General features: G+C 40.2%; 1 long non-coding RNA gene across 1 annotated transcript; it reads left to right on the top strand.

Moving 5' to 3' along the window:
- The first annotated feature begins 7,442 nt into the window (after positions 1–7,442).
- On the top strand, positions 7,443–12,906 carry LOC115899989. Its single transcript, XR_004059651.1, has 3 exons — positions 7,443–7,501; positions 7,791–7,852; positions 12,870–12,906. It is a non-coding gene; the product is annotated as an uncharacterized LOC115899989 (long non-coding RNA).
- Positions 12,907–16,006: the final 3,100 nt, after the last annotated feature.

Here is a 16,006-nt window from a genome sequence, read left to right as displayed (position 1 = left end):
TGAAAATAGAGGGCTAATTCAAGACTCTCTAACCAATTCCCAGGTGATGGTGTTATTGCATAAGCCATTATTAGAATGAAGCAAACTCTGGAGATGGTTCTAAAGAGTTAGTGCAACTGGGTTATCCTGGAGAGCTTGGTCCCATTCAGACTCCAGCAAAGGCAGAGGCCATTCATGCTCATCATATCTCCATGGCTTCTCTGCATCTCCCAGCTCCCTTTACAATTAGGTTTGGACTATATAACAAAGTTTAAACCAAAGGAATGTGAGAATAAATGCTGTAAACCCTTAAAAAGTCCACATTAACCTTCCAGTTACTTTCTTCCTTTGAAATGGCAACCTTAGAGGCCATATGTTCCAAGTGGAGTGGCTCCACAAAGCAGTAATGTGAGCAAGAAAAAAACTTAAAGCACACACTAAGCCACTGAGATTTCAGGGTTTACCTAGTGTGAGGTAGTCATGGATTACCCAGAGGACTAATAATACACTAGCCGATAAACTGTCTTCACCATACTACCTGTCATTTTTAAATCATGTTTCAGTAATTTTATTATAGATGTTATATATTTTTGGCTTAAATACCTTTGTAAAAATAGAGACAAAAATTTGCAAGATATAACTACTGAACTATCTTTGAATGTATACCCTTACAGACCCAATTTCTCTCTCTCTCTCTCCTCTCTCTCTCTGCTTCCTTGCCCTCTCACCTCATGCTTTTTTTTTTTTTTTTTTAATTATACTTTATGTTCTAGGGTACATGTGCACAACATGCAGGTTTGTTACATATGTATACATGTGCCATGTTGGTGTGTTGCACCCATTAACTCGTCATTTGCATTAGGTATATCTCCTAATGCTATCCCTCTCCCCTCCCCCAATCCCACAACAGGCCCCGGTGTGTGATGTTCCCCTTCCTGTGTCCAAGTGATCTCATTGTTCAATTCCCACCTATGAGTGAGAACATGCGGTGTTTGGTTTTCTGTTCTTGTGATAGTTTGCTGAGACTGATGGTTTCCACCCTCATCCATGTCCCTACAAAGGTCATGAACTCATCCTTTTTTATGGCTGCATAGTATTCCATGGTGTGTATGTGCCACATTTTCTTAATCCAGTCTGTCACTGATGGACATTTGGGTTGGTTCCAAGTCTTTGCTATTGTGAATAGTGCCGCAACAAACATACGTGTGCATGTGTCTTCACAGCAGCATGACTTATAATCCTTTGGGTATATACCCAGTAATGGGATGGCTGGGTCAAATGGTATTTCTAGTTCTAGATCTCTGAGGAATCACCACACTGTCTTCCACAATGGTTGAATTAGTTTACAGTCCCACCAACAGTGTAAAAGTGTTCCTATTTCTCCACATCCTCTCCAACACCTGTTGGTTCCTGACTTTTTAATGATTGCCATTCTAACTGGTGTGCAATGGTATCTCATTGTGGTTTTGATTTGCATTTCTCTGATGGCTAGTGGTGATGAGCATTTTTTCATGTGTCTGTCGGCTGCATGAATATCTTCTTTTGAGAAGTGTCTGTTCATATCCTTTGCCCACTTTTGATGGGGTTGTTTTTTTCTTGTAAATTTGTTTGAGTTATTTGTAGGTTCTGGATAGTAGAGACATAGAAATATAATTAGAAAGAAAGATATATAAACAGTGGATGCCAGACATAAATAAATAAGTAGGTAATAGACAAGCAGACAGACATCAAGCTTAGATATGCGTCTGTAAGTTTTGGGTGGGCATGTTTTCACATAACCTCAACAGGTGATTTTATAAAGGCAATCCCTGTTAATTTATAAATGTTGGCATTGAGTACTGAGAAGTAAACTGAGATTAGCAGTTAGAAAGTGGTAGGAGAGCATTTTAACTCAAGTAGTTCTACTTCAAAGCCTGCATCTGAATCACTGCTTTCTACTGGCCTGAGTTAATTGATTATCTTTCATTCATTCCCTCAATTTTTCCAACACCAATTGTTGCTTAACTAGTAAGGTAAGTGATAGGTCGTTATCGTTTCTTTCCTGTCTCCTGACAATTTGTGTTTCCTTTTCTGTCAACTGTCTTTTTAAGGATTATTTATGTATTTATTGATTTGTAACAGATCTTTATAAAGATATTAACTTTGTATCTGCCATATTTGTTTAAAAATATTTTTTCAGTTAATTTTTTTTAATTTTTTTCTTTTAATTTTTTCTTTTACTTTTTCTTTATTTCCTTTCAAATCTTTCCTTATAATTTCCATTTTAGTTTTAAAGCTCTTGTCACTCCAAACTAACATAAACATGCACTTATACTTTCCACGTATGCTAATCGTTTCACCATTACATCCTTTGTCTACTGAGAGTTATGCTTATATAAATGCTTTGAACCCTCCTGAGTTTTGTTTCCTTGAGTGTTTTCATTTTTTGTAGTTTTCCAAATAATATTAGTAATATTTATGTTTTATCCTACTGATTTGAAATACTATCTTTATTATATGGTACATGAATTGTGATGTAGCAGGGAGAGCAATCTTGACAATCTTGACTTGTAAAGAAAATGACTCTAGTGTTTGCATTTCAAGTATGATGCTGAGTGCTTTGTTAGATATATTTTTATTACATGTATAAACTATTCTTCTAGCCCTATTTTACTTATAATTTACTTTAATCATAAATAGATAGCCATACGTTTTCCCTTACTAACATAATGGATTATCATTATATATTTTATTAGAGCCATCATTAAAATTGTGTAATAAAAACCTACTTAGCCATAGCACATAATTTCTTTAATATACTAGAGTTCATGCAGTCACTATTTGTTTAGAATTTCGCATTTCCATTTCTAAAAGAAATTGATCTATAGTTTCCCGTAGTCAAGCTAATTATAAGAAAAGAAAGAGGGAAAACTTATCTTTTATTATCAAATATTTCAAGTGGCACAAAAATGTTGTGTTATATAATGGTTTGAAAGAACTCATTTCTAAAGCCTTATGGGTCTATCATTTTTTCACTGGCTATTTTTAAATACTTTCAATAATTTCTTTCAAGCTCTATTCAGCTTTTTTCATATTTATTCTATGATTGATTGTTTTTTGTATTATCCTTTAAAATTATTCTTTCATTCATGTCTTTAGATTGGCATATATTGGATTAGAATTCTTTTTTTTATGTTAAATGAGCTAAATGTAAACAAATAATGATTTAGTTACATCTTCTTGATCATTCCTAATAAACTGTATGGTTATTTCTTTTTCTTTCCCTGGTCATGTTTATGAGATTTTGTCTATTTTATTCGTCTTAAGTCTTTTTTAAAAAAACATACAAAAAACCTCTAATATTATTTTATTATTTTCAAATTATTATTTGAAAATTATTTCCCTTTGTGCTTTTGTTTATTTCTTCCTTGGATGGACATAATTCAAATACAACCACTAAACACAACTCATTAATCCTATTATTGATTTAACTTTATTCTGTTATCTACTTAGTATATAAAATATTGCATCCCACTATTATCTTGACTTTTTCGAATTTTTTTTATTTTGTACATTCCTGTGTCATTCATTAGCTAAAGTTTTGTGATTATTTTCATTTTACCATTAGCAATGTAGGCTTTGTCCCTGTTGCACATTTTGTATTTTTTCATAATTTGTTACTTTTTTAGATCAATCCTTTCTGTCATGTGAGGACACAACATTTGTCTCCCTTTATCCTTCACCTTCTGCCATGTGAATATGCAGCAAGAGGGCCCTTGCCAGTGCCACACCTTTGATCTTGGACATCTCAGCCTCCAGAACACTGGAGAAAAAAATTTATATTCTTTATAAGTTGCTCAGTATCAGGTATTCTATTAGAGCAGCATAAAATGGACTTAGGTGCCTACTGGAAACTCATATAGTTGAATTTCATGTTACTCCACACATATACATTTCACAGGTTTCATGTTCCTAAACATCTTACAATCACATGATCCTGCAGGACAATTTCAAAGTGTGGGAAATATCAATTAAAATCAAAATGGAAATGCTTTGTGGGCATATATGCCCTGCATGCATGTTTGTATACAATTGTATATGTGTGCACACGTCGGTGAGTTCATGCATGCATGTAGTGGGTGTGTCATCTGCAGCCAAAGATGATCAAAGAGACTGAAAGGTCATCTGACCAATAAGGACTAGGTAAAAAAGATTAACTATCTGGAAGAGCATGTTCATTAGCTTCTTGACTCTTTACAAAGGGTTGCAGTCCAGCATAGCAGCGGTAGCAAGATCCCATAAAATATGATGAGCTATCATATTTCCTATGAAGGCAGAGGCATGTAGGCAGCACAGGGGAGACAAACTCAAGAGATTCAGAAAGACAGGTGAAAGCTAATTTAAATAAAAGGTTGAAATCAAGACTTAATGACAGAATAATCCCTCTAGGAGCTATAGAATTTTACTTCATATCCTTGTGCATATAGGTTGACAGTGATAACACCTGAAGAAACAATTATAGCTTGCCTGATCTTTGAATAATCAAATTTGTAACCGTGTTGTGATATTTCTTTCAACTTCATGTAAGATCTCAAAATAATTTCTTCATGTTTAGGGGCTCATGCTGGCTACCACTATGGACTGCCTGAACCCTGCAAAACCCTTCTCTACAAGTACTGCGCTTGCCTAGCCCAGTTGAGCTGCTAATTCATCTGAGCCAGAGACCCAAAAGGACCTCCCCCAACACAGGGTCCTGGCCAACTGCCGGATCCTGGTGACTGGGCTTAGTCAATCATCTGTTTTTAGAAAGAGTGGCAAAACCATACCCTGCCAAAAAGAAGAGGTAAAATCTGAACTTCCTGAAATGTGTTACTGAAACATGCTGTTTTGGAATTCACTATTCCACTGAGAAATTCTCTCTCCTTCCCACAGAGAAAGACTCAGGAGGGTGGAGAGACTGGGAGCCAGAATCCACCTGCTCCCCACTCATTTATTCAAATTGAAAATAGATCCTAAAGAACTATATGATTTTTTTCCCTGGGAAGGTGTAAAAATATGTCTCTGTTAAAAGAAGAATCATTTTAATACAGCCTTAGGATGATCACATAGATTTTTGAAAGTGAGTTCAATTCATCGTCTTCATTAACAAGTATTTATCTTTCTTATCTTTCTTGGGCAGCCTCCCTTCCACTTTTTATGGCCTATAGGTTGAACTCACCTGCTCCATCAGCATACAGTATCGGGGGAAAATGCTTAAATACATTTCAGATGTAAATGAACATCTTGGGAAGGAAGCATCATAAGTAAAGAGCCATCCTCACACACCTGTTGCCTCCTGAGGGCAGTTGCTCTATGGAGTCCACTGTGACCTTGTTGGCAACTATCCTGATGATCTAGAAGAGGACATAGATTGATGCTAGCCCATCTCACCTGCATCATGCTATTGGCAGCCCAATTCCATACTCTATCCAGAACTACTTTACATACTGGTCTCTCCTTCTTGTTTTATTATGTACACAATGTAGTCAACATGAAAACCAAGAAATATGATAAATAAGGAATAAATGAGGCACAGGTGTTCCCTGCAGGTCTCATCATAGCACAAAAAAACCAACCCATTAAAGAGGCTCCACTGCATTACTTTCTCCTTCAGCAAATTTTTATGGCCCCTTACACCTACATGTACAAAACAGGAAGAATTGGGAAGTCAGATGTGCATTCCTAGTGCTACCTGGTTAGCAGGCCCTGGAGTAAGTAAAGCTTGTGTTTTTCCAGGGAAGTAGCCAAAGAGACACTTTCTTGTGCTTTTCCCGGTGAACCTACAGGCAGCAACCCCACATGCCAAAAGTGCAGACTGATGACATGGCCAAATGTTTCACACAAAGCCTGATGTGCTACCTCTTGTTTGTATTATCATCCCTCTTCTGCAGTCAGAGCCTGTTCAGAGCTACACAAATCCTCCCTGGTTGCTGGAACCCCAGGCACTGGACAATCCCAATATGCAGCTTAAACCCAGTTTTGAAACACCAAGATCAGATTCCAAGATTCTCGTGTAACATGCAGACATACATGATCATGCTTTTTTAAAAATGTTTTTGTGGGCACGCAGTAGATATATATATTTATAAGGTACATGAGATTTTTTGATACAGGGATGCAATACATAATAATCACATCATGGAGAACAGAGTATCCATCCTCTCAAGCACTTATCCTTTGTTACAAACAATCCAATTATACTTGCTTAGTTATTTTTAAATATGCAATTACATTATTATTGACTACAGTCACCCTGTTGTGCTCTCAAATAGGTCTTATTTATTATTTCTAAACATTGTTTTTGTACCTATTAATCACTCCGAACTCTCCCCAGCCCCGCCCCCACCACCCCGCCCTGCTCCTACCCTTCCCAGCATCTGGCAACCATCTGTATTATTAGTCTGTTCTCATGCTGCTAATGAAGATATACCCGAGACTGGGTAATTTATAAAGGAAAGAGGTTTAATTTACTTGCAGTTCAGCATGGCTGAAGAGGCCTCAGGAAACTTCCACAATCATGGCAGACAGGGAAGCAAACACATCCTTCTTCATCTGGTGGCAGCAAGGAGAAGTGCCGAGCAAAAGGGAGCCCAGTATAAAAAGGTCAGATCTTGTGAGAACTTACTAGCATAAGAATAGCATGAGAGAAACCACCCCCATGATTTAATTATCTCCCACTGGGTACTTCCCATGACACATGGGAATAATTGGAACTACAATTCAAGATGAGATTTGGGTGGGGACACAGCCAAGGGATATTATCATCCTTCTACTCTCTATCTCCATGAGTTCAACTGATTTGATTTTTAGATCCCACAAATAATTGAGAACATGCGATGTTTCAGAACATGCAGTGTTTTTCTTTCTCTGCCTGGCTTTTTTTTCACTTAACATAATGATCTCCAGTTCCTTCCAGTTATTGCAAATGACTGGATCTCATTCTTTTTTATGGACAGTACTCCATTGTGTATAAGTACCACATTTTCTGTCCGGAGCCATGAGGCCCGGAAATTGCTGCGGCCTCTGTTGCTTAAGTTCCGCATTGTGGAGACAAGATGGCGCACTTCCTGGTTCTTCATCATCAACTTTTCCCACGCGCGCGAACTTTCCCCACGCACGCGTAGATAACTTCCCGCGCCCAGGAAAGACTAAGTCTACCGAGCATGCGCCTGGTGACGTCTCTCATTATTCTCCTCCCCGCCTGCTCTGCTGCCCTTCCTCTTTCTTACCAGCCTATATAAGCTCTACCAACACCCTCAATAAACGAGACTTGATCAGGATACTGTCTTGTCTCCATTTCTTGTGTCTCTTGTCTCTCTAAATTCCCACCCCCTCCTCCAAGGTCTGTGTTAACGATCCCGCTGGATGGGACACGTGGCGCCCAAATGCGGGGCTTGGATACGAGGGAACTACGTGAGGAAGAGGGCGCATAGAAAGGCCGGCAACTAAAGTGAAAGAAAAATCCCTCCGACCGTCGCGGGAGCCTGCTGCGTCAGAGTTGAGGGTAAGTTACACGCCCGAAATGGGACAAGAATTAAGCCAGCATCAAATCTACGTAGGGCAATTAAAAGAGGCTTTAAAGACACGGGGAGTAAAGGTTAAAAGTGGTGACCTATTTAGATTTTTTGATTTTGTGAAAGATACCTGCCCTTGGTTCCCACAGGAAGGAACCATTGATATAAAAAGATGGCGGAGGGTGGGAGACGCCTTTCAAGATTATTACAATACCTTTGGGCCAGAAAAAATTCCTGTAACCGCCTTTTCTTATTGGAATTTAATCAAGGATCTAATAGATAAAAAGGAGGCCGATCCACAAGTAATGGCTGCGGTCGCCCAGACTGAGGAGATTTTAAAGGTCATTTCTCAGACCGACCTCGGGAGCCCCCCACCAGACAAAGAAGTAGATCTTATTTCTCTTGAAAGTGATGACGAGGGGGCCAAGGCTCCTTCTGTAAAAGACAAAGTGATGCTAGGCGAGAAAAAGCCCAAAAAATACCCAATTCTGCAAACATCACAAAAAGATAAAAGTAACGACAATCCTGACCTTTCAGATGTAAATTGGGGTGACTTAGAGGAAGAGGCAGCTAGGTATCATAATCCTAACTGGCCTCCCTTTTTTTCACGTCCGCCTCCCTATAATGGGACACGTGGCGCTTCTGCACCCAACGTAATGGCGGTAGTCAATCCAAAAGAGGAACTCAAAGAAAAAATCGCTCAGCTTGAAGTGCAAATTAAGCTAGAAGAGTTACATCAGTCACTAATCATTAGGCTGCAAAAATTAAAAACAGGAAATGAGAGTATAACTAATTCAGAGAATATGGGAGGCTTCCCTCGCCCACCTCAGCGGCCCGGACAACATGTCCCAAATGGAAGATTTTCTACTATCTGAGACAGGGAAGAATCCTCCCCTAAAGATATCTTCCCAGTAACTGAAACTGTAGATGGACAGGGTCAGGCCTGGAGGCATCATAATGGATTTGATTTCACTGTCATAAAAGAATTAAAAACTGCTGTTTCTCAATATGGAGCTACTGCTCCATACACTCTTGCTATAGGAGAGTCTGTGGCCGATAACTGGCTTACTCCAACAGATTGGAACACACTAGTCAGAGCAGTCCTCTCAGGGGGAGATCATTTGATTTGGAAATCGGAGTTTTTTGAAAATTGCAGAGATACAGCCAAAAGAAACCAACAGGCAGGAAACGGTTGGGACTTTGATATGTTAACTGGCTCGGGTAATTATACCGACACTGATGCTCAGATGCAATACGACCCTGGACTATTTTCACAAATCCAGGCGGCCGCTACAAAAGCCTGGAGGAAACTCCCTGTTAAAGGAGACCCAGGAGCTTCACTCACTGGAGTCAAGCAGGGACCCGATGAGCCGTTCGCAGATTTTGTACATAGGCTCATAACAACCGCAGGAAGGATTTTTGGTAATGCCGAGGCGGGTGTAGATTATGTTAAACAATTGGCTTATGAAAATGCCAATCCAGCTTGTCAAGTGGCAATCCGACCTTATAGAAAGAAAACAGACTTAACTGGATATATCCGTCTCTGTTCAGACATTGGGCCCTCCTATCAACAGGGTTTAGCAATGGCCGCAGCTTTCAGTGGACAAACTGTAAAAGACTTCCTTAATAATAAGAACAAAGAAAAAGGAGGGTGTTTTAAATGTGGCAAAAGGGGACATTTTGCAAAAGATTGCCACGGGGATTCAAATAAAAACTCCGAAGCAAAGGTTCCAGGCCTTTGCCCAAGGCGTAAAAGAGGAAAACATTGGGCTAATGAATGTAAATCTAAAACTGACAGTCAGGGAAATCCTTTACCATCCCAACAGGGAAACGGGATGAGGGGCCAGCCCCAGGCCCCGAAACAAGCTTATGGGGTGGTCAGCTTTGTTCCAGCCAGCAGCAACAATCCATTTCAAGACTTAGTAGAGCAACCCCAGGAAGTGCAGGACTGGACCTCTGTTCCACCTCCCACACAGTATTAACGCCTGAGATGGGAGCACAAGCTTTAGGCACTGGAATATATGGGCCTTTGCCTCCTGATAACTTTGGATTAATCCTGGGAAGAAGCAGTGTCACCATGAAAGGTCTACAAGTCTTTCCAGGAGTAATCAATAACGATTATATTGGAGAAATTAAAATTATGGCCAGGGCTGTTAACAGTATCATTACTGTTCCTCAAGGGGATAGAATAGCACAGTTAATCCTATTGCCTTTGGTTAAAACTACTAATAAAATCCAACATCCTAACAGAGGAATGGGAGGTTTTGGATCTTCAGACATATATTGGGTACAGCCAATTACTAATCAAAAGCCCTCCCTGACCTTGTGGCTAGATGGCAAGTTGTTTACAGGGTTAATAGATACAGGGGCTGATGTAACCATCATCAAACAAGAGGAATGGACCTCTCACTGGCCTACCACAGAGACTTTAACTAACTTAAGAGGAATTGGGCAAAGCAGTAATCCCAGACAAAGCTCTAAATACCTCACCTGGAAAGATAAAGAAAATAACTCAGGTCTCATTAAACCATTTGTTATCCCTCAATTGCCTGTTAATCTTTGGGGCCGAGACCTACTCTCCCAGATGAAAATTATGATGTGCAGCCCTAACGATATAGTTACTGCACAAATGCTAGCCCAAGGTTATAGCCCCGGAAAAGGACTGGGAAAAAGGGAAAATGGTATTCAACAGCCTATTCCAGCCTTAGGACAATCTAACACAAAGGGGTTTGGAAATTTTTAGCTTCCGCCATTGACATGCCTGCACCCCAAAAGTGCGCTGACCCCATAACATGGAAGTCGGATGAGCCTGTTTGGGTTGATCAATGGCCTTTAGTTAATGAAAAGCTAATTGCGGCCCAACAGTTAGTGCAGGAACAGCTAATGGCAGGGCATATTGCGGAGAGTAACTCTCCCTGGAATACACCCATATTTGTTATCAGAAAAAGGTCCGGTAAGTGGAGACTCTTACAAGATTTAAGGGCAGTAAACGCTACTATGATCCTCATGGGTGCCCTGCAGCCCAGACTACCCTCTCCGGTAGCAATCCCTCAAGGATATTTTAAAATTATCATAGACCTTAAAGATTGCTTTTTTACAATTCCCCTTCATCCTGCTGACCAAAAACGATTTGCCTTTAGCTTACAATCTATAAATTTTAAAGAACCAATGAAGCAATACCAATGGAAAGTGTTACCTCAAGGTATGGCCAACAGTCCCACCTTGTGTCAAAAATATGTGGCTACAGCCATACACTCAGTTAGAGAGACATGGAAACAAATGTATATTATACACTATATGGATGACATTCTTATAGCAGGACAAGTAGGTGAAAAAGTTTTACAGTGTTTTGCTCAACTCAAACAAGAACTGACCACAGCGGGGTTACAAATAGCTCCAGAAAAAATACAACTACAAGACCCTTATACATATTTAGGTTTTCAAATAAATGGACCTAAAATTACTAATCAAAAGGCAGTTATCCATAAAGATAAGTTACAAACCCTCAATGATTTCCAAAAGCTCCTTGGAGACATAAATTGGCTCCGGCCATACTTAAAACTCACCACGGGAGACTTAAAACCTTTATTCGACACCCTGAGAGGTGACCCCAACCCTAAGTCCCTTAGGTCGTTATCAAAAGAAGCTCTTTTATCACTTAATAAAGTAGAGGTGGCCATTGCTGAGCAATTTGTTACTAACATAGACTATTCACAGCCATTAACCCTTTTAATATTTAACACAACACTAACACCTACTGGTTTATTCTGGCAAAATAACCCTATTATGTGGGTCCACTTGCCTTCATCACCCAAAAAGGTATTACTCCCCTATTATGATGCCATAGCAGATTTAATTATTCTAGGGAGAGACAATAGCAAAAAATATTTTGGAATTGAACCTTTTACAATCATACAACCTTATTCTAAGCCACAAATCCATTGGTTGATGCAAAACACTGAAACGTGGCCAATTGCTTGCGCCTCTTATGCTGGTAACTTAGATAACCATTACCCACCAAACAAGCTTATTCAATTTTGTAAACTACATGCTTTTGTCTTCCCTCATGTCATCAGTAAAACACCTTTAGACAATGCCTTATTAGTGTTTACTGATGGGTCATCCACAGGAACTGCTGCATATACCTTTGCTGACACCACTGTTAAGTTCAAAACCAGCCAGACATCGGCTCAATTGGTAGAATTACAAGCCATAATTGCAGTTTTAACAGCTTTCCCCTGTCAAGCACTCAATATTTATACAGATAGCGCCTATTTGGTCCACTCTGTACCCCTCTTAGAGACAGTAGCACAAATCAAGCATGTGTCACATACAGCCAAGTTATTTTTACAATGCCAACAGTTAATACATAATAGAACAACACCCTTCTTTCTTGGACACATTACAGCTCATTCAGGATTACGAGGACCTCTATCCCAGGGCAACCAACTGGCTGATATGGCAACCAAGACGGTAGCCATAGCTACAAATACAAACCTAGCCCAAGCACAGGCTACTCATGCCTTACACCATCTTAATGCTCAAACTTTGAGACTGATGTTTAAAATAACTAGAGAACAAGCAAGGCAAATAGTTAAACAATGTCAGACCTGTATAACATACCTACCAGTCCCTCACTTAGGAATTAACCCAAGAGGACTAGTTCCCAACATGATCTGGCAAATGGATGTCACTCATTATTCAGAATTCGGTAACTTAAAATACATCCATGTATGTATAGATACATTTAGTGGATTTATACTGGCCACCCTACAAACAGGCGAAGCTACCAAGCATGTCATAGCTCATCTACTACACTGTTTCTCTATAATTGGAAAACCTAAACAACTAAAAACAGACAATGGTCCTGGCTATACATCCAAAGCCTTCCAAGACTTCTGTCTTAAATTACAAATAAAACACATTACTGGAATTCCCTATAACCCTCAAGGACAAGGAATAGTTGAAAGAGCTCACCTATCCTTAAAAACCACCATTGAAAAAATAAAAAAGGGAGAATGGTACCCTACTAAGGGCACCCCTAGAAACATTCTTAATCACACACTCTTTATTTTGAATTTTTAAAATTTAGATGATCTGAACAAATCAGCAGCTGATCGATTTTGGCATTCTGATTCCAAAAAACAATTTGCCATGGTTAAGTGGAAAGACCCATTAGACAACACATGGCATGGTCCAGACCCAGTGTTAATCTGGGGAAGAGGCTCAGTTTGTGTTTTTTCCCAAACTCATGATGCAGCCAGATGGCTGCCAGAGCGACTGGTAAGACAGGTACCTAACAATAGTCAATCCAGGGAGTAACTCTCTCCCTGAGAGTACCCTTTCCTTCTATTACAGAGATGAACTCCAACTACAGGCCCCTCTGGACCTTAGTGCTGACTTGCCAAGTATACCAGGTTCATACCAGTTTCGGTAATCCACGTGAGGCCCTTACATATATACAACAATGGCATGGTAAGCCCTGTGATTGCTATGGGGGATATGTGACCTCCCCTCCAAATAACTACCTCTCAACTGTGTCCTGCTCTGCTCACACAGCATACCTGCCTAGTGACTCCCTCAAATGGAGGTGTGTGTCAACCCCTAGGATATCTGACGGAGGGGGCGTTACAACTTGCCCTTGCGACACATTTAAGGCTACTATGCACAGCTCCTGCTATGCCACTTATCAAGAATGCACCTCTGGCAATAAGACATACTATACTGCTATCTTAGCTACAACTAGAAACCCCACTATAGGGGCCAGTAATGTCCCTACAGTTTTGGGAAATAACCATAACCTTGAAGTGGCTGGCTGCACTGGTACAATAGGCCAGCCTGTCTGCTGGAATACTCGTCCCCCTCTCCATACCTCTGACGGAGGAGGCCCACAAGATAGGGTCTGGGAAATTATGGTGCACAAAAAACTTGAAGAGTTGCAAAAATCTCTATATCCAGAAATTCGCTACCACCCTGTGGCTCTGCCCAAAATCCGAGAGAAAGAAAAAATTGATGCCCAGACTTTTGACCTCCTCACTGCTACTCATAATCTGCTCAATAATTCCAACTCTAGTCTAGCCAATGACTGCTGGCTATGTTTACCATTAGGAGATCCCATTCCTCTTGCCATACCCAGCAATGACTTAAACTATACATCCAATACTTCCTGCACCATAATTCCTCCCCTTCAAGTGCAGCCCCTAGAATTTTCTAACTCCCCTTGCTTCTACTCCCCTTTCCTCAATAACACCTACGACATCGATGTAGGAATCGTTGAATTCAATAATGGTTCCATCACAACAAATATTTCCCAATTGCTGTGTGCCCCAAACAGTTCAGTTTTTATATGTGGCAATAATAGAGCGTATACCTATTTGCCCGTAAACTGGACAGGACGTTGTGTCTTAGCCACTCTTCTGCCAGATATAGACATTATCCCTGGAGATGAACCTGTACCTATTCCAGCTATAGATCACTTTTTGGGAAGAGCCAAAAGGGCAATACAATTTATCCCCTTACTTGTAGGATTAGGCATCACTACTGCCATAACAACTGGGGTTTCAAGCCTAGGGGTCTCTGTTACTCAATACACCAAATTGTCTCGCCAATTGATCTCAGATATGCAGGCCATCTCAAGTACTATACAGGATCTACAAGATCAAGTAGATTCCCTGGCAGAAGTAGTGCTCCAAAATAGAAGAGGCCTAGATTTATTAACTGCCGAACAGGGAGGTATCTGCTTAGCTCTACAGGAAAAGTGCTGTTTCTACGCCAACAAGTCCGGGATCATCAGAGATAAAATCAAGCGTCTACAAGAAGACCTAGAAAAACGATGAAAAGAAATGACTGATAACCCGTTTTGGACTGGGTTCCATGGACTCCTCCCCTATATTATACCGTTATTGGGCCCCCTGCTTTGCCTATTGCTCTTACTCTCTTTGGGACCTATAATCTTCAATAAGCTCATGACATTCATTAAGCAATAAATTGAGGCCATCCAAGCCAAACCCATACAGGTCCATCATCATCGCCTTGAACAAGATCACGGTGGTCCATACTTACGCTTGCCGTAAACCACCTTCCCTGTGCGCTGAACTGGACAGCCAATGACGGGTAAGAGAGTGTCATCTCTCACTAACCTAAGACAGGAGGGCCGTCATAGCTACTGCCTAATCCCATGATGGGTACCAGTGAAGAGATGTGTCACTCCAACCAAAGACAGGCACAGTTCCCGAGAGACTATCTTCTAGTCACTAATAATATAAAAAAGGAGGACCTGTCCGGAGCCGTGAGGCCTGGAAATTTCCACGGCCTCTGTTGCTTAAGCTCCACATTGTGGAGACAAGATGGCGCACTTCCTGGTTCTTCATCATCAACTTTCCCCACGCGCGCAAACTTTTCCCGCGTGCGCGTAGATAACTTCCCACGCCCAGGAAAGACTAAGTCTACCAAGCATGCACCTGGTGACGTCTCTCATTATTCTCCTCCCTGCCTGCTCTGCCACCCTTCCTCTTTCTTACCAGCCTATATAAGCTCTACCAACACCCTCAATAAACAAGACTTGATCAGGATACTGTCTTGTCTCCATTTCTTGTGTCTCTTGTCTCTCTAAATTCCCACCCCCTCCTCCAAGGTCTGTGTTAACGATCCCGCTGGACGGGACAATTTTTTCTCTATTCATCTGTTGAATTACAATTAGGTTGCTTCCAAATCTTGGCTATTGTGAACAGAATTGTAAAAAACATGGGAGTGCAGATAAGTCTTTGATATACTGATTTCCTTTCTTTTGGGTGTATACCCAGCAGTTGAATTACTAGATCATATGATAGCTCAATTTTTAGTTTTTTGAGGAACCTCGAAACTGTTCTCCATAGTGATTGTACTAATTTACATTCCTACCAATAGCATATGAGGATTCCCTATTCTTCATATCCTTGCCAGGATGTGTCATTGCCTGTCTTTTGGGGATATAAGTCATTTCATTATAACTGGTGTGAGATGATATCTCATTGTATTTCTTTGTAGTTTTGATTTTTATTTCTCCAATGATCAATGATTCTCTGATTAATGATGTTGAGCACCTTTTTATATGCCTATTTTCCATTTGTCGGTCTTTTGAGAAATATCTAGTCAAATATTTTCTCCATTTTTTAATCAGGTTATTAGATTTTTTTCCTATAGAGTTGTTTGAGTTCCTTATATATTCTGGTTATTAATCCCTTGTCAGACAGGTATTTGTAAATATTTTCTGTCGTTCTTTGCATAATGTCCCTTCACTTTGCATGATCATGCTTTACCTAGATAGTAATGTGCATGACTGTTTCTACCATCCACTCTGCCAGCTGTGGCTAGTTAGAGTGCCAGGTTAATAAAACCAGGTCTGTCAATTTCCACTTCCAAGGAGTTTCAAGAGAGGATCGTAATTCAGGTCTCTAAGATTTGTGAGAAATCTTCATATAGGTATTTAGCACAGATGCTTCAAGGAGAAAGTTCAC

The sequence above is a fragment of the Rhinopithecus roxellana genome, chromosome 1 (assembly GCF_007565055.1).
Source record: "Rhinopithecus roxellana isolate Shanxi Qingling chromosome 1, ASM756505v1, whole genome shotgun sequence".
NCBI classification, from domain to species: Eukaryota; Metazoa; Chordata; class Mammalia; order Primates; family Cercopithecidae; genus Rhinopithecus; species Rhinopithecus roxellana.
This window is presented reverse-complemented; position numbering and strand designations above follow the sequence as displayed.